The sequence below is a fragment of the Tachypleus tridentatus genome, chromosome 6 (genome assembly GCF_004210375.1).
Source record: "Tachypleus tridentatus isolate NWPU-2018 chromosome 6, ASM421037v1, whole genome shotgun sequence".
Classification (NCBI taxonomy): domain Eukaryota; kingdom Metazoa; phylum Arthropoda; class Merostomata; order Xiphosura; family Limulidae; genus Tachypleus; species Tachypleus tridentatus.
Window position 1 is genome coordinate 120,793,592 of NC_134830.1, and position 18,876 is coordinate 120,812,467.

Below are 18,876 nucleotides of genomic sequence, written 5' to 3' on the forward strand. Positions count from 1 at the left end.
GACTGGTTCATTTCATCAGGTGTTGTGATCATTTCCACTCCATTTTCTACACTGACGGTTTCTGATGTTTCATTTCCACGAGTTACGTCGTTCAAGGAGAAAACTTCAATTCAAACAGTAGTTGTAAAATATAAATAAATAGAAATATACTGTCAAGTGAACACAGTATCAAGAAAAAACTAAATATCAAGACTTCATTGGCTTGAGAAAAATAATCTGATCAGTTAATATAGTAGTATCAACATATCGATTAGTCTTATCAGTTAATATAGTAGTATCAAATAATCAATTAGTTAGTTTGATCAGTTAATATAGTAGTATCAACATATCCATTAGTCTTATCAGTTAATATAGTAGTATCAACATATCCATTAGTCTTATCAGTTAATATAGTAGTATCAAATAATCAATTAGTTAGTCTGATCAGTTAATATAATGGCATCAACCTATCCATTACTTAGTTTGATCAGTTAATATAGTAGTATCAACCTATGCATTAGCTAGTTTGATCAGTTAATCTAGTAGTATGAAATTATCCATTATTTAGTTTGATCAGTTAATCTAGTAGTATCAACTTATCTATTATTTAGTTTGATTAGTTAATATAATAATATCAACTTATCCATTAGTTAGTCTAATCAGTTAATATAATAGTATCAACCTATCGATTAGTTTGATCAGTTAATATAATAATATCAACTTATCCATTAGTTAGTCTGACCAGTTAATATAGTAGTATCAACCTATCCGTTAGTTAGTGTGATCAGTTAATACAGTAGTCCAATCCCATCCGTTAGTGTGATCAGTTAATACAGTAGTCCAATCCCATCCGTTAGTTAGTGTGATCAGTTAATACAGTAGTCCAATCCCATTCGTTAGTGTGATCAGTTAATACAGTAGTCCAATCCCATCCGTTAGTGTGATCAGTTAATACAGTAGTCCAATCCTATCCTTTAGTTAGTGTGATCAGTTAATACAGTTGTCCAATCTCATCAGTTAGTTAGTGTGATCAGTTAATACAGTAGTCCAATCCCATCCGTTAGTTAGTGTGATCAGTTAATACAGTAGTCCAATCCTATCCTTTGATATGTCTGATCAGTCAATATCATAGTCCAAATCTATCCCTAATTGAGTCTGATCAGTTAATATAATAGTATCAACCTATCCATTAGTGAGTCTGACCAATTGATATAGATGTCCAATGCCATCCATTAATGAGTCTGATCAGTCAGTGTAATGGTCCAAATCTATCCCTAATGGAAAGCTCATAACTAGCGCGTTTTCGCATTCGCACGGTGGCAGCACAATCGTCAGGGTCCTTCACCTTATTTGTTGTCGCCTTGTCTGGACACGGACTATTACCGGGTAAATACACAACGTTTGGTTCTTATATGTCGTATGTAACATATTTAGGAACATGAAATAACTAATATGTAAATACATTGTGTGTATTGTATTTGTGTATTACGACAAATTTTCTTTTCTTCAAGTGAATCATGAAGTTTTAAATGGGCGATAATATAGGCCTTGTTATTGGTTTCAATGTCATCTAGGCCTAAAAAAAGTATAGAAAAGGTACATGACGAAATAAAACAATGCCAGTTTTATGGTGATAGTGAGCTTGTGACGTTCCTTGATTTTTATTTTTACTAAGGCTAGCGTTTTGTCATAGATAAATATTTTAATTACGAAAATGATTAATTCATTGAAGTATGTCGGGAACAGATTCTACCAGGTACAGGGTCAACTTTTTTGTACAAACAGTGATGTGTGCAAATTTGTTTTGTATGCTTTGAAATATTTCAAAGTCATTCCAATAAAGAGAAATGAGACATTTATTAGCAAAATGGTTTCACAATTGACAATGTTTTATGAGCAATATTTCTGTAAAGTTCTTTTGGAAAAACACTTCTACAGGAACATAGAAAAATACAATTTTAATGATTACTAATACATGTATTGGTTAAGAGTTATTGTAACTATATATACCACCCACAAATTATACAATTATTTGGTATGTCTGGTTTAACTTTAGTATCCCTTGATGATATATCATCTTGTATTCCTATGTTTCTTCACCTTAGCTTGAGTTTGGTTCAAGTTCAGCTACACAGGAAACTGCTCGAGGTGTTTGATGTTACATCTAGTTGTATGTTCACTTTTTTTTACTCGAGGTTTGAAAGTTCAATTTGAGCAGAAATTGTATGTCACAAGAAAGATGTCATAGTGTGTACTGCTTTGAAGTTATTATACCTCGCACTCCATGCATTCCTGGATTAAATATGAACATCCTGGTGAACTCTGGCTTGACATCACTGTTGCAGTCCGATTCAGGCGTTTCGTTTGGCGAGCTGTCCTCTCCGTTGATTCTGATGTCTGTGAAATCGTCCATGAAACACACATGGAACTGCGTTTGGTCGCAAACGTTTTGCTTGAGGTTCATAACCTGAAAGAGAATTATTTATGTTTATAAAAAATATGTAACACTAAAATACACTTGTATATGTACTTGTTATGATGTACAACTTGTTATAAGTTTAAATATTGACAACATTGGGTTTATATGAAATCATAAAAGCTCTGAAAGCAAAAAAAAAAAAAAAAGATTAGTGATGGTGACAGGTGTTAGTGTGTGTGTCACTGTGTGTGGGGGTATGTGTTATTGTGTGTGAGTATGTGTATCTATGTATGTGTGTGTCCCTCGGCCCCTGTGGTGGTGGTTAAGGTAGTAGAGGGAAATAGTTGGTGTCATTTTTTTTTGTTTTAAAATACTGGAATGATAACTAACAAAAGATGTTTCACTGTAGTAATCTGTCGATACAAAGTGATCATGGCACACGACACAACTTGGTCCAGGCTCCCACACACGAGACTTGTCCTTAGGATCAACTCTTCTGATGGCCAGAATCCAGCGTTTTCGAACACTGTTTCCTCACTTGTATTAGACAGAAATCTGAGCCCACCACGATTTTCGCACAAAGGAACACAACATTCTGTTGGCGGCAAACTGTTGTTTTCTGTCAAACACCAAAAACAACCAGACAAATATGGCGCTTGAACCCGCTCGATTGTGCTGCCGCCCCGCGACCACATCAGAGCTACGATATTACGAGTCGACCATAAGTCCGATCAGCTAATATAATAGTACCACTATTCCAAATTGAGTCTGATCGGTTAATATAATAGTACCGCTCGATTGCTAATTGAGTCTGATCAGTTAATATAATAGTTCTGATATATTCTTTAGTATACATCCCAACTTTGCAAGCGCTATGTATATACGATGACACAGAAAGTATTCCCACAAGATGAGTTCTGTTTTTGTTTGTTTTTCTTTCTGCTCTGTACGCGACTCTTCTTATTACTATTAGTAGACAGCATGACCTGACGTGTTGACTCTCTTATCAGATCAGACATGTGTTTTATAACATCATGTCAGTTGTTGGTTTGATTTATTAATTTATGGTTATGACAGTGAAAATAATCTCTACCGTCTAGAAATTTTTATTTCCTTGACGTCTATTAAAGAAAAATTCGAATACCAAGAACCTGAAGGTCGTTTTGTCGGTCAGTTCTGTTTGTATTTCAATAAAACTTACGTCACAAATCACACTCTAGTGCCCTTATTGTTATAAACACCAGTCACCTAAACCCTCTAACTGTTAAAATAAAAAATAGTTACTTACATGTGACGGTGGCTTCCACATGTTAGAATATCAGAAGTAATGTTGACCTCCAACTGTTATAACAAAATTTACTAATGATTTGATGGCAGCTTCCATATGATAGAATAACAACGGGTAGTCGCTTAAGAATGTAATGTTAGGAGAACAAAAAACTGTAATACAAGATTTGAATGAGGCCTACCTGTTGAAAGAAAAAACACCTATGACGTGATATCAATCTCATCAGCAACTGACAAATTAAAATGAAAAAACCTATAACCTGGGTTCTAAGTTTCCACTTGAAAAAGGAAAGTCCACCTTTCGAAAGCGCTCGTGTTATAGGTTCTTTATCTAGAAACGACATGGCCAGGTAGGTTAAGGCGTTCGAGTCGTAATCCGAGGGTCGCGGGTTCGAATCCCCGTCGCACCACATGATCGCCTTTTCAGCCGTGGGGGCGCTATGTGAAGGTCAATTCCATTATTCGTTAGTAAAAGAGTATCCCAAGAGTTGACGGTGGGTGGTGATGACTAGCTGCCTTCCCTCTAGCCTTATACTGCTAAATTAGGGACGGCTAACGCAGATAGCCCTCGTGTAGCTTTGCGCGAAATTCAAAAACAAGAAAACAATCTTCATCCATTTCTATCAAGACTTTTAAAATCCGTGCTTTTCTTACATTATGAAATAAAATATTGATTCGCTTTTGTTGAGATGATCAACAAATGTTTCTTTGAATGATTTGTAGTGATCTGATTTTTTTAAAAGTGCAACGATTTGTTCTGATTTAAAGAATTATTTCAGTTTTACAGTAGTTAGGCCTAGTCTGACACGATGGCAGTTATGAATACTTTTACAGTTATGATAGACCTATGAAAAAATAAATCGAGACACCTAAACTCAGTACACGTAGCTCTTTTACTGTTCGATATGTGTTAGGGTTAAAATATCGTTAGCTTTTTCCTGAATATTAAATGTGAGTCGTCATGGATTAACGGACATTAATAAAAAGTCGATACTTAACGCCAGAGCACCACAGGTCAGCGCATAAAAGGTATTAATTGAAATGTACTGGACAAATGTTTGGTGTATCTTACTGTTGTACGTGTATTAATACTAAAATATCACACTTCGGTACTTAAAATGTAATTTCAATACCTTACCAGAATTATACCATTTTCTTTGGCTTACATATACAGTAAACAATATAACTAGCAGCGGTTTTTATTATTGAATATTACTAAACACAAATAATAACATATATTTAACTCCTATTAACAAAACAAACAAGCGACCACAACGAATTCGTTAAATATTTCAAGCTAGTAAAAAATTCGGTCAACATGGATAGGATAATCAATTTTGAAGGTTTAAGTTGTAACTGAATTTTATATTAAGAAAATAACTTTTTAAAAATTAATTTAACAAGAAACTATTCAATAAGTGGTCTAATTTCAACCTGTAATTAAATCTTTAATGCCTTAACTTTTCCAAGAAGTTGTTATTTTTAGATCATTTTGTTTACGAAACTCAAAAAACACACATGGAATATCCTTTAAATACCTGTATAAAGGTGAAAGAAAACCTTAAAACTGCTTTTTATAAAGGAGGGATATTCTTACCTGGAAATCAATGCTGTAGTCGTTTCTTACAATGGAATACGATGCAATCGTTCGAGAACGACATTTCTTTCTTTTTTTTTAAAGTTAAAAGTTAGCAGAAATCACAAACCTAGCTAACTGAAAGAAATAAGTTATGCGAAACCAAGATTTGTTTTATTTAAAATGACGGTGATATAACAGAAAATAGCTTAATTTTAAAACTGAGTCCATATTTTTACTTTCATGATCAATTTTATACACTTGTCTCTAGGCTAGGTGGCCCTTACTCTACTCCATTACTTTATTTTAGTTATTATGTCAACACTCACTACACTTATAGGCTTTCTTCACAAGCTCTCTTTCACCCGGTCATTAAAATCATAATGGGCAGACAGTAGTCTATATATTCTACCTGAAATGCATTTTGGCTTTTATGACTCCTCCTATTTCGAAAGGCCCGGCATGGCCAGGTGCTTATGGTACTCGACTCGTAATCCGAGGGTCGCGGGTTCGAATCTCCGTCACACCAAATATGCCCGCTTAATCAGCCGTGGGGTCGTTATAATGTGACGGTCAATCCCCCTATTCGTTGGTAAAAGAGTAGCCCAAGAGATGGAGGTAGGTGGTGATGACTAGTTGTCTTCCCTCTAGTCTTACACTGCTAAATTAGGGACGACTAGTGCAGATATCTCTCGTGTAGCTTTGCGCGAAATTAAAAAAACCAAACAAAGTGACTTTTAGTTAAGTACACGGGGCCCACAGCAATGATAGTGTATGAATTGTTTATATTCTGTGTTAAGTACACAGAGACCCCAGTAGTAACAGTTGTATTAATTGTTTGTATCTGTGCAAAATACTCACGGATACCAGCAGTAATGGTGGTAACAATTGTTTATATTCTGTGTTAAGTACACGGGGCCCACAGCAGTAGCAGCGATATTAATTGCACTATGGATGATTTTTCTGTGATTGAAATTTTTGTATGTGTCTAATTTGTTATTAATATTCCCGTAAGAAACAAAGACACCAACCAGCAAGTAAGTTATTACATAAACAGCTTAGAAAAAAAAATCTGTTTAAAAGGCCGATAGTGTCCATATGGTTTAAAGTTACATTAAGATAATTGACAATAACTACGATTATTTTAATAACTAAGACCACTTTATGTGATTTTTGCCGAGTGTAATAATGTACTTTTAAGATTCTTTCGCATTAAGGAAAAATCGTAAATTTCTTGCCTTACAAGGAAGAAACACGGGGAGGTAAATGAACCTAATCGCAATGAATAAGGAACAGAGTGTTCTCAAGGAATTACAAGGACATATGTTCAGTATCTTCCTTTTTTATATATATCAGTAAATCTGTGAACGGGTAATCTGCTAATTTCGTAAACGTTACATCTTAATGGGAAACGACGTGTGGTACGTTTCTCGGATGACATTATGGACAGTTAAGCCGAGGCGGAAGGACAAAAGTTGAGGGTTTAAATTAAATGGGTTCTTTCCTCGGTCTGGGATCAAGGACAGAGTCCAAATCAGCATCATAACTGAGACGTTTTATCTGTGGACAAGACTCAGTATCGTTTTAGCAACGTCTGTAGTGTTAATTAGCTAAACTCGATTCATTTAACCTTGAACACTCTTTAGTAGACACTTATGGAATTCTAAAGTTTCGAACCAACCTTTGCAAAAAGTCATTTAAGACTTTATTCATTCGTCCTTCTTTCTAAATAAAAAAAAAAATCGTTAATTCAAAAGTTCCGAAAGGAGATACGTTGGTTTTTCGTTCCCGTGGGTAGCAAAGTACATTTATTGCATATTTTAAAATGTTAGTTTTGATGTGGCGTTTGTCTAAAGGTTTGCCTTACACTTCGTTCAAGAGGAAAAAAACGAAATAAGCGACTTAGTAAACGTCGGTCGGGGATGGGTATGGTTTGGTTTGAATTTCGCACAAAGCTACAATAGGGCTATCTACGCTAGCCATTACTAATTTAACAGTGTAAGACTAGAGAGAAGGCAGCTAGTCATCACCGCCCACCGCCAACTCTTGGGCTACTTTTTATCAACGAATAGTGAGATTGATCGTAACATTATAACGCCCCCACGACCGAAAGGACGAGCATGTTTGGTGCAACGGGGATTGGAGCCCGTGACCTCGGGGTTCGATGTAAGGCAGGAATAATAGCAAGAAGAGAAAATAAGTAAAGCTGAATATGGTCAAGTGCAGTTAAAGTGAAAACACAAGTTAGGCTTTACTGAGTGTGTGACGAGAAAGCTTACATCTTGGGTTTAGTTGTTTGTTTGTTTGTTTTGAACTTCGCGCAAAGCTAGCTAGCCGTGAGGGCGTTATAATGTTACGGTCAATCCTACTATTTGTTGATAAAAGAGTAGCCCAAGAGTGGGCGGTGGGTAGTGATGACTAGATGCCTTCCCTCTTGTTTTACACTGTAAAAGTAGGGGCGGCTAGCACAAATAGTCCTCTTGTAACTCTGCGCGAAATTGAAAAACAATTATTTTAGAGTTATTAACATTTTCAAATATATTTCTTCAAGTTTCAATGAAACTTTGAAAATTTTTAAGTCATATTTTGTTCTGTTTAATTGTAACACAACGTTGTAAAGTGTATTTTGACCATAGGCACTGACTTAACTGTCTCCACATTCAGACTTGGTTTCTCACCAAGCACAGATGGAACTTTCAAGAGTTTGTCGGAAGGAGAATACGTGTTATGACAGCAAGTCAAGTAGGCCTAGCATATTCGTGAATTGATGTGACTGACAGTTTGATGTCTTTATCTTAATACCGGGACTCTGGGACAAATTACCCAAAATACTAGATAGTCGCGGCAAAACCGGGACGTCTGGTCATCCTATCTGCCTGTCAAGTACGAGGCTAGAGAGTCAAATTAAAGTTCAATTATATTTATTGTTTGTTTGTTTTTTTTTGGTATTATTGCAAGTGTGAAACCAATACAAACATTATCCATTTCAAGTCGAATAGAAGTTCACTACAGTTAATGTATACGATTTGAGGCTTTGTCAGAAGCAACTTACAGCTATGGAAAAAAAAAAAAATCAACCGTAGTGGAACCAGTAACTTCTATTGTTCCCAGTCTTTGTCATACTGTAAACGGTGTGACATCAGAACAGAATGCAAGATAATGTCTCACCTCCATGATTATTGACTCTCACTTTAAAACAACTCACTTTTGATGTTGCATTGCTATTCATAAATAGAGATTTTTGCAAAAAATTGGCGTAACTTTGATAAAGCATAAGATACATGTTTTGTGAAATATTAAAGCTATAAATCTTGAATGTATTAATCAAACAAATAATTATTTGTTTGTTTGTTTAGAATTTAGCACAAAGCTACACAATGGGCTATCTATGTTCTAGCCACCACGGGTATCAAAACCCGGTTTTTAGAGATGTAAGCTTGTAGACATACCACTGTGCCACTTGGGGCTAATCATATGAAATCGACCACCAAAATTTCTCTAATTTTTATAATATTCAAGAAGTTTTCTTGAACGATGTTTCAATTGTAAACAACTGTTCTAAATTTTTCTTGACATGAATTTATTTGTTTGTTTGTTTTGTTTTCAGACAAAATTATTTTTGTTCGTACAATTATGTCTTATGTATATTGTTTGTTTTAGAATTTCGTGGAAAGCTACTCGAGGGCTATCTGCACTAGCCATCCCTAATTTAGCAGTGTAAGACTAGAGGGAAGGCAGATACCGCCAACTCTTGGGCTACTCTTTTACAAACAAATAATGGGATTGACCGTCACACTAAAACGTCCACACGGCTGGGAGGGCGAGCATGTGTGTACGACTGGGATTCAAACCCGCGACCCTCGGATTACGAGTCGAACGCATTAACACGCTTGGCCATGCTGGGACCTCGTAAGTACATGAAAATAAGAGATTCCTGTTGTTTTCATAGCTTGTTTTAGTGCAAAATTCCAAAGGACCTTTATGCACTATGCCTATCACAGGGATCGAACACATTATTTTGGTGTTGTTGTTTTGTTTTGGGGTTTGTTTGTTCAAGTTAGCGATCCTAACTATCTTTAATGGTACACAGACAATGTCTCACCCAAATATTTATTATATAATATAATTTTTTATTTATTTTTATTACTTTTTGAAGACGTCTTGAACGTTTGTTCGTTTCAAAGCTAAAATATAATTAGGTAGATAATTTATTATTTGTAGCTTGTATTTTTCAAGATGAGAAATTACACATTGTTTCAAAAAATTCGGCACTTTGTTGTATAAAATTGGCGTATTGTTAAAAACATATCGTTCCATTTCAATAAAAGAACCGTAAAACATATTTTAAACTCAAATACAAGAGACTAAAATTTTTCAAAAAATGATTACAATATACATAAGGGCCCGGCATGGCCAAGCGTGTTAAGGCGTGCGACTCGTAATTTGAGGGTCGCGGGTTTGCATCCCCGTCGCGCCAAACATGCTCGCCCCTTTCAGCCGTGGGGGCGTTATAAAGTTACGGTCAGTCCCACTATTCGTTGGTAAAAGAGTAGCTCAAGAGTTGGCGGTGGGTGGTGATGACTAGCTGCCTTCCCTCTAGTCTTACACTACTAAATTACGGACGGCTAGCGCATATAGCCCTCGTGTAGCTTTGCGCGAAATTAAAAAACAAACAAACAAAACATATACTCAGGTAGTATTTTGTCCCCATAAAAATGTAGCAGTCGTTATGTTTCGCATGCGCATGTCTATTAATGCCCTGTTATTCTGTAAGTTTTCGTTATGTAAATAATGATTATAAATATAGGATAGACGTAAAATTTTAATTTATTACAGCAGAACCTTACTTGACATTGCAGTCACAAAATATGATAGTTACAAATTTCGTACAAGAAATACACGAAAAACGTGGAAATAAAGGCCTGCCATAGGTACGTGTGTACTGTATTCGGTTTGTATAACCAGCTTGGACTGCAGTAACATTTCGCTACAAGGTCATCATTATGAGTAGATGTAATTTTGTCCGTGTCGACTTGAAAGCAATAGGTATTCATGTAATTACAGACCGATATTCAGAAGGTCTGTAGTTCTAAGAAGTCATAATTACGAAGGGTTATAGTTCAGAAATGCCAATATTTCGAAAATTAAACGTAAAAGCAATTACACGTCATTTCTTTTCACGCACGTTATGCCATCATATTACAAATAAAACAGAGAAATTTGTTTTTTTAGCACAATGAAAGGTAAATCTTCTTATTGCTTTTAATTGTGCCGAAACAACAACAACAAACCGTATTACTCAAGTTCTTATATTGCATAAACAGTATTATGTCTAATATTTTATCATAAGCCGATAACATTCTGAGGTTTATACGTGTACTGTTACACATAATTGAAACTTTCCAATCTCTTGAAAACTTAGGTCAAAATTCGTATGATAATGAAATTACTATTATAGAAACAAGATATAAAAAGTGAACGAAGATAAAAAGAGTAAGGCAAACTCCAGTAATAAAGGGCGGATTGTTTCGGAATATCGGTCAGTCCTCGTTCATATCACGTAAACACAAAATGAACGTCCTCGGATTTCTCCAGTGAGTTTAGCCTTAAATGTTTCTTATTTAAGGGTTACTGGGCCGTACTTATTAAATATTTTACGAGATAAATTATTTTACCTTTAGGTGTGCTATTTCGCCATTAAATACACTAAAATCTGAAATATCCTTAGATAAATTATTTTACCCTTATGAAAGTTATTTCATTATTAAATACACTAAAATCTGAAATATCCTTAGATAAATTATTTACCCTTATGAAAGTTATTTCACCATTAAATGCACTAAAACCTGAAATATCCGTAGATAACTTATTTTGCTCTTATAAAAGTTATTTCAGTATTAAATGCACTAAAATCTGAAATATGCGTAGATAAATTATTATACCGTTATGGTAATTATTTCAGTACTATTTTATTTAACTTTATCCAAAATAACGACACTATATTGGGTTTGTACATAAAACACGAAATATTAATACATGGTATTACAGTGCTTTTATATTTCTTATAAGTACGAGATTAATAAATTAAGCAAAATAAAATCAATTTTTTATCCACATTAAGTTTTACAGCCATTAATCATATTGTAACTATTTCCAACGCGGCTTAACAAGTGAATTACTTAACTGGAAAGATGCCAGTTTCTTGGCTGACTGAATTCAGCTAAAGATTGTAATTATTAGCCGCATGACGTAATAACATGAGTTGAAGAAATATTGTTAATCTGGTTTCGGCCACTATAACGTTTTGGTTAATAACTCAACCTTCTGGCGCCTGATAGCGCTTTAGATAAAGAGAACTGATGGCAGTCACTAACAAAAAAAAATTATATTTCTCTGCATTAATTAGGTTAAGCAAAATATTCGGTTTTTATTTCTCACGTGTTTCTAAAGGTCATTTTCTGACACGTGGAAGAAATTAACACATTCCAGTTTCGAGTTAACATTCCGATTCAATATAAAAACAAAACAGAAAGAAAGAAAAATATGAGAAAAATGCTAAAGGATCTTTCGCGTATCAAATATAAGTTGTTTCATTAAATAGTAGGAAAAAAAACCAAGTTGTAACTATTCCAAGACCCAATACTTGTGAGAGTATATATATTTACAGTCTGAAGGTCAGCGACTGGTAATCACGTGATCTTTATCGTGCACGGGCGTTGTCTGTTTAAAATTTACGTCTGCTGGCGAACACTGTCCCATTCAGTGTCAGCCGTGAGCAATAGTCACGCGCCTCCATTTTGAACCAATCATTTTCTCTTTTGTTTGAGCACGCCTTCGTGGGAAGTAAATCATGTGACGACACACCCATGATCTGGAAATCTGACACATAATCTCCTATTTCTCGTTAGAACCGAAACTGTACACAAGTCTGAAACCCGTGATGATACATACACGTGCACAAACACATCATGTAGTTATACACATGAATGTTTGCTAATAAATGTTTCAGTTAAATATAGTTATCGTTCAATAAATAATAAAACCAACAACATGTAACAGTTTGTTGTCTTCTAACTTTACACCCTGTTATAGTAATGCACGTTGCATAAAACAAGGTGGGCATTTAGAGCTATTGTTGTGTAAGGGAGGATTGTACAATAAAGAGATTCTTAAGAATTGTTGTGATAGAGTGGAGAAACTGTAGTTAGGGGTTCTTACAATTGTTGTGGTAGAGTAAATAAGATATAGTAAAGTGGTTCTTAGAGTTGTTATATAGCGAACAAAACATAGTAATAGGGTTCTTCGAACTGTTATGCTAGAGGGAAAAGGTATAAAAAAGGCAATTTACAATAAACAGTACGTAGGGCTGTTGTTAAGGGGAAGAAACAATATGTAACAGTTAGAGTACTTATAATTGTTCTTAGGTAAAATAAACAACATGTAATAAGTAAAGTATTTTTAGCTGTTCGGAAGGTAAAATAAACAATATATAATAATTAAAGTATTTATAGCTAGTGTTAAGGTAAAATAAAATATATATAATAAATAGTGTATTTATAGCTGTCGGGAAGGGAAAATAAACAACATAAGATAATTAGAGTATTTATAGCCATTGTTAAAGTAAAATAAAGTAAAATCTATAGCTGTTGTTAAGGTAATATAAACAACATAAGATAATTAGAGTATTTATAGCCATTGTTAAAGTAAAATAAACAATATATAATAAGTGGAGTATCTATAGCTGTCGTTAAGGTAATATAAACAACATAAGATAATTAGAGTATTTATAGCCATTGTTAAAGTAAAATAAACAATATATAATAAGTAGAGTATTTATAGCCATTTTTAAGGGAAAATAAACAATATACAATAAGAAGAATATTTATAGCTGTTGTTAAGGTAAAATAAGCAATAGATAATAAATAAAGTATTTTTAGTATTTGTTAAGGTAAATAAACAATATATGATAAGTAAACTATTTATAGCTGTTGTTAAGATAAAATAAACAATATAAAATAATTAGAGTATTTATAACTGTTGTTGAGGTAAAATAAACAATATATAATAAGTATGATACTTAGTGCTGTTGTTAAGGTAAAAGAAATAATATAAAATAAGTATGATACTTAGTTTTTTTCTTAAGGTATAGGTTGGTAATAAACAACGGAACTATTTTCACACAATTGATATAAAAATTAAACGTGAATAAGTTAAGAGAAATAAAAAGGACTAATACAATAAACTAGAACATAAAGTAGATAACAATAGGACCCAAAAAACACCAGTAAGATAAATTACATAAGGCAAAACAACAGCAGTAAGCTAAATTACATAGGACACAAACGGCACCAGTGATATAAACTACAATAAAGCACAAACAACAGCAGAAGATAAATTACATATAGCTCAAACATCAATAGTAACATAAATTACATTGGATCCAAAAACACCAGTAAGGTAAATTACAATAAGGCACAAACAATAGCAGTAAAATAAATTAGAACAGGGCACAAACATCAGCAGTAAGAAAATTTACAATAAAGACAAACAACAGCATGTTTCGATTTATATTCCGGGCAAAGATGGCCGAATAGAATTAGTTACGCGTCAAAGTTGCTGTCGTCTATCTGACTAGAGTGTAACTTCAAATTAACTTTAGAGTATCACGATCTTGGGAGCTCGCACGTTATACAGGCGGGACCTGGTTCGGTTCCTTTGATGAGAAACCACGTGTTTTCAGAAACAGACGCGAACTGAAGGTTCTCCCGTTACAAAGATCAACTTAATTGGTAAAACGTTTCGCAGTCTTCAAACTTCTCGCTTAAGTGACCTCTGTTTCAAAAAACTTGTAACTAATTTAGTTCTTTCATGAAATCCAGAATGATAAAATTTGTTGTTCGATACAAGTAGAAAATACTATGCGTAAAAATTGACAAGTTACACCGACGTATATAGTAACCAGTAAAATAAGCTATTCATTCTAATAGTTCTTATGAATATATCTATTCTTCTTAGTGCTCGGGTCTGTGAACGTGTAGTGATAATATAGAAACTATTGTTATTCCTCTGATTTATGGGTTTATACTTATTAACACAGTGTAATTACTGAAATACACTTGATTTTTAACCTTCCAAAACTATTTTTGAATATGTCTTTATATTGGCAAGGTGGGTTAAGGAGTTCGACTCGTAATCTGAGGGTCGCGGGTTCGAATCTCCGTCGCACCAAACATGCTCGCTCTTTCAGCCGTGGGGGCGTTATAATGTGACGGTCAATCCCACTATTCGTTGGTAAAAGAGTAGTTCAAGTGTTGGTGGGGGATGGTGATGACTAGCTGCCTTCCCTCTAGTCTTGCACTACTAAATTAGGGACGGTTAGCGCAGATAGCCCTCGTGTAGCTTTGCGTGGAATTAAAAAAAAACACTTTATATTTAGTTGTGAAGTCCTTCGTACTAGTCTTTCTCTCAAGATTACATACGCCAACATCTAGAAATTTTTTATCACTTTAAGCCTGCGCCTGGGAATCGACTCGTGTGAGGTATACTTATAATTACGAATTTTCACTGGGCAGAATATAGTAAATTCACTTTTTGCAATTAATACACCCTGATTGCAGTATTAATAGCAATATTTGGTAACGAATTCGGGAAATAGAGTTAGGCCCAATTGGTTTTAAATCAGCCGTAATTGTTCTTGTATACTGAAGTACATTTCGTTTCGACTCCCAAATATGTTAGGGAAGTAGTCACGGTAGATAACCCTAAAGAAGGGCGTTGTCCCGATATTGGCCAGTCTGAGTAAAAGAGCTATGGGTGTGACAACGAACTTGTATCTTTGTTCTCCATAGTGTTTTATATAGAACGACGTTTATTAAATATATGACCAAACTAGAAAGGCAACGTAATTAAAAGTTTTATATTAAAGTAATATAAAAGTAAAATATATTCCTAAAAATATCTCACTAACTGCCGCAAATAATTATAATTATTGATTAATTATTTGGATTTAAGCACAAAGCTAAACAATGGGCTATTTGTGCTCTACCAACCACGAGTATCGAAACCTGGTTTCTGGAGTTGTAAGTACGCAGACATGCTGTTGTACCACTGGGGGTGAAATAAATGTGTACTCCAATCATTACCTCATGCACTTGATTAACTTATCTACTTTTGAGTTGAAAACTTGTGTATGAGAAGTTATAAAACTAAACACACCACCAGCTGTTAACTTATTTCATTGTACTTTATATTAACTTTGAAAAATTAGTCAATTTTTAAACCTTAAGAGTGAATAAATGACCATATACATATTTAATACTGCTTGTTTGTTTTTTACATTATATTTTTTCGTTTGAAAAGGTCTGGTGGTGAGAATGCTGAACTCTTAATTTGAGGATTGTTAGTTCAAATCCCTTTACCAAACATGCTCGTCCTTTCAGCCATGGTGACGTTATATTACCATCATCAATTTTATTGTTCGTTGGCAAAGAGTAACCCAAAGTTGGCGGTGGGTGGTGTTGAACAGCTTTCTTCTAGCCAGTCTACCACTTGAAAGTTAGGAACGGCTACTGCAGGCAACCGTTGAATAATTTTGAATGAAATTCAACACCAAACAACTTAAGTTAACACAACAGTTGTTGGAAAGTATGACATCCTAAAATTAACCTTTGTTTTTAACTTTGACCTTTGGAATCGCGATATTGTAGTCTTATTATGGTTTTGTTTGAATAATTCAGCTCTAAATTACACACTGTCTCGAATTTCACGTCTTAGCTGCACCTGACTGTTCCCTTCTTCTCATTGGTTCATGCAGGAACTAGGCTGGGTCACTGCCCCAACCTGCACTTTAAAAAGATGAGTTTACCTTCTTTGCATATTAGTTTCCTCTGACTGGTTAGAAAGAAATATTTTGACATAAGGTATCTTACGGTACCAAACGTTATCTCTAACTTTTATTGCTAGGAGATTTATCTTTAGTGTCTCGTGACGTTAAAATTAGGTTTTTGTTTTCTCAGGATACTGAACTTATAGAACAGGTATTATCTGAGGGACTACGAGTACATTATGTAAGGGACTATATATATATGTTATCTAAGGGACTACGTGTACGTTATCTAAGGGATTACATGCACACTATGTAAGGGACTAAATGCATTTTATATAAGGGACAACAAGTACGTTATTTATGGGACAATATATACATTTCTGTAAGGAATTATATATATGTTATCAAATGGACTACGTGTACATTATGTTGTAAGGGATTATATATATGTTATCTAAGGGACTACGTGTACATTATGTTGTAAGGGATTATATATATGTTATCTAATGGACTACGTGTACGTTTTCTAAGAGATTACATGCACACTATGTAATGGACTAGATGCACTTTATATAAGGGACTACAAGTACGTTATTTAAGGGACTATATATACATTTATGTAAGGAACTATATATATGTTATCTAAGAGGTTATGTGTATGTTATGTAACAGATTAGATGTATATTATCTAAGAGAGTGTATATCATATAATTTACCGTAATTGTTAGTAACTAGCTAAAGAAACTGAATGTAATGAAATATTCCGTTTCATTTGAAACTTTAAGTGAAATTACAAATTTAGTCAATTTATTTGTCTGAGTGAGCTATTAGTCATTTACACAGTGTGTAAAAGACAGTTTCACGTGTCTTGTTTGTTTTACAGTAAGAAAACTATACTGATACATATATATTTTTCTTTATATATATATTATACTGTTCTCGCCACGGGTATCGAAACCTGTTTTATTGCGTTATAAACCTTCACACTTACCCCTGAATCACCGTTGCGTTTTATATATCGATTTTCATTTGTAAAGAAGAAACCTTTTACTGTTTGTGAATTAGTTAATTATTTTGTTGGGGGGGAGGTAATGCATGTGTTCTCTTTTCGCTTGAAGCAAACAGGAAATTGATGGAATCCTGCTGTTCCTGTTTACAGCACCGTTAAATTACAAATAATCAGGGCAGTTGTTTTTGAGGCAACTTCGGGTTGGGAGGTACAAATGTTTGCTACATAGCTATGATGTTTTCCCACTTATAAACACCAACAAATACTCCGAAGGTCTTATGAATAGTTTGTATTTCAATACACTATACACTCATAAATACACTGTATCTATACTAATTTCAATGTGTTATTGGCGTTTGAAAATACAGTTACACATTCTGCAAGACACTAACTATTAGTTCTTTTTAATAATAAATGAAACTAAAACCTGAATTAAACTAGTTCTTAAGAGTAAATATTTAGAAAGTTCTTTATCTCTAGTTAATGCTTATCATGTGTATATATAGCCGTATTCTTACCGAGATAATGTTACTCGTATGTGTACAGCAAACCTTAAAGCACAGTATATATTCCTTCCGTCGTAGGAGTATGTATATACTATATAGTACATACTTAAAAGGTCTATATATTACTCATATCTTTAAATATTATATGTATGTATTACCTCTGCATATAAGGACTGTATGTTATCCCTATATAAGGATTGCACATTTTGTTTGTTTATAATTAAACACAAAGTTACACAAGGGGCTTCTGTGCTCTGCCCACCACTGGTACCGAAACCCGGATTCAAGCAGTGTAAGTCCGCAGACACACCACTATGCCACTTGGGGACGGATTGTACATCGCCCCTATCTATATAAGGACTATGTATTAATCTTCTTTTAGGAGTATATGTTATCCCTACAAGTGTAAGCAAACAATTATGGTTAAATATAAACCCTATGTAAAGGTGGCTTCTGCACGTTGAAAAAAGGAACCAGAGAAGACACGGATGGAAATTGATCTATTACTATTTGTTTAATGATCACGTAGCAGATAAGCTGTCTCAACTCTACATGGAGAATAAAATCTCCACTGCGTCCATTACAAGTTTGTATTTGTATAAAATCTTAGATTACATGCTTGATATTTGTATAGAATCTTAGATTACATGCTTGATATTTGTGTAGAATCTCATATTTCTAGTTTGATATTTGTGTAGAATCTTAAATTACAAGTTTGGTATTTGCATAGAATCTTAGATTAAAAGTTTGGTATTTGTATAAAATCTTATATTAAAAGTTTGGTGTTTCAAAAGAATCTTAGATTACAAGTTTGATATTTATATAGTATCTTAGTTTAAAAGTTTGGTATTTCTATAGAACCTCAGCTTAAAAGATTGGTGTTTTTATAGAACCTTAGATTGTATCTTTATACCTTTTCTTCAGTTAACTTTAAAATCTTACTTTTACGACTATTGGAAATTCTTGTTCTATTTATTTTGCCAGTAAGGAACGAAAACAACAAATCTTGGTTTTGGCTATTCGCCAGTTTTCAAAGAGAAAGAAATCCAAAAATTCTTTGATACGGACGTCCGTACAATCTCTACATAGAGAGTTCAAGCCCACTTCAAAACACATGTAAGTTGTGTTTAATTAGGTGATGACAGGTAAACATGTTCTGTTCTTTGAAGCATTTATTGACTCTTTCAAACGAGTCACAGAGGATCATCATTAAATATGGTAGCACTTAAAATTAGGAAATGTCGTGAAAGAAAATGGCGGCTATAAAAAATAGTT

At 34.0% G+C, this 18,876-nt stretch overlaps 1 long non-coding RNA gene across 2 annotated transcripts; it reads right to left on the reverse strand.

Moving 5' to 3' along the window:
- Positions 1-1,661: 1,661 nt before the first annotated feature.
- LOC143253463 (uncharacterized) lies at positions 1,662-3,773 on the reverse strand. Of its 2 annotated transcripts, none has more exons than XR_013029645.1 (2): positions 3,687-3,773; positions 1,662-2,446 (listed from the first exon to the last, which is right to left on the reverse strand). It is a non-coding gene; the product is annotated as an uncharacterized LOC143253463 (long non-coding RNA). The 2 variants fall into 2 exon arrangements; XR_013029646.1 differs by lacking the exon at positions 3,687-3,773 and adding an exon at positions 2,789-3,287.
- Positions 3,774-18,876: the final 15,103 nt, after the last annotated feature.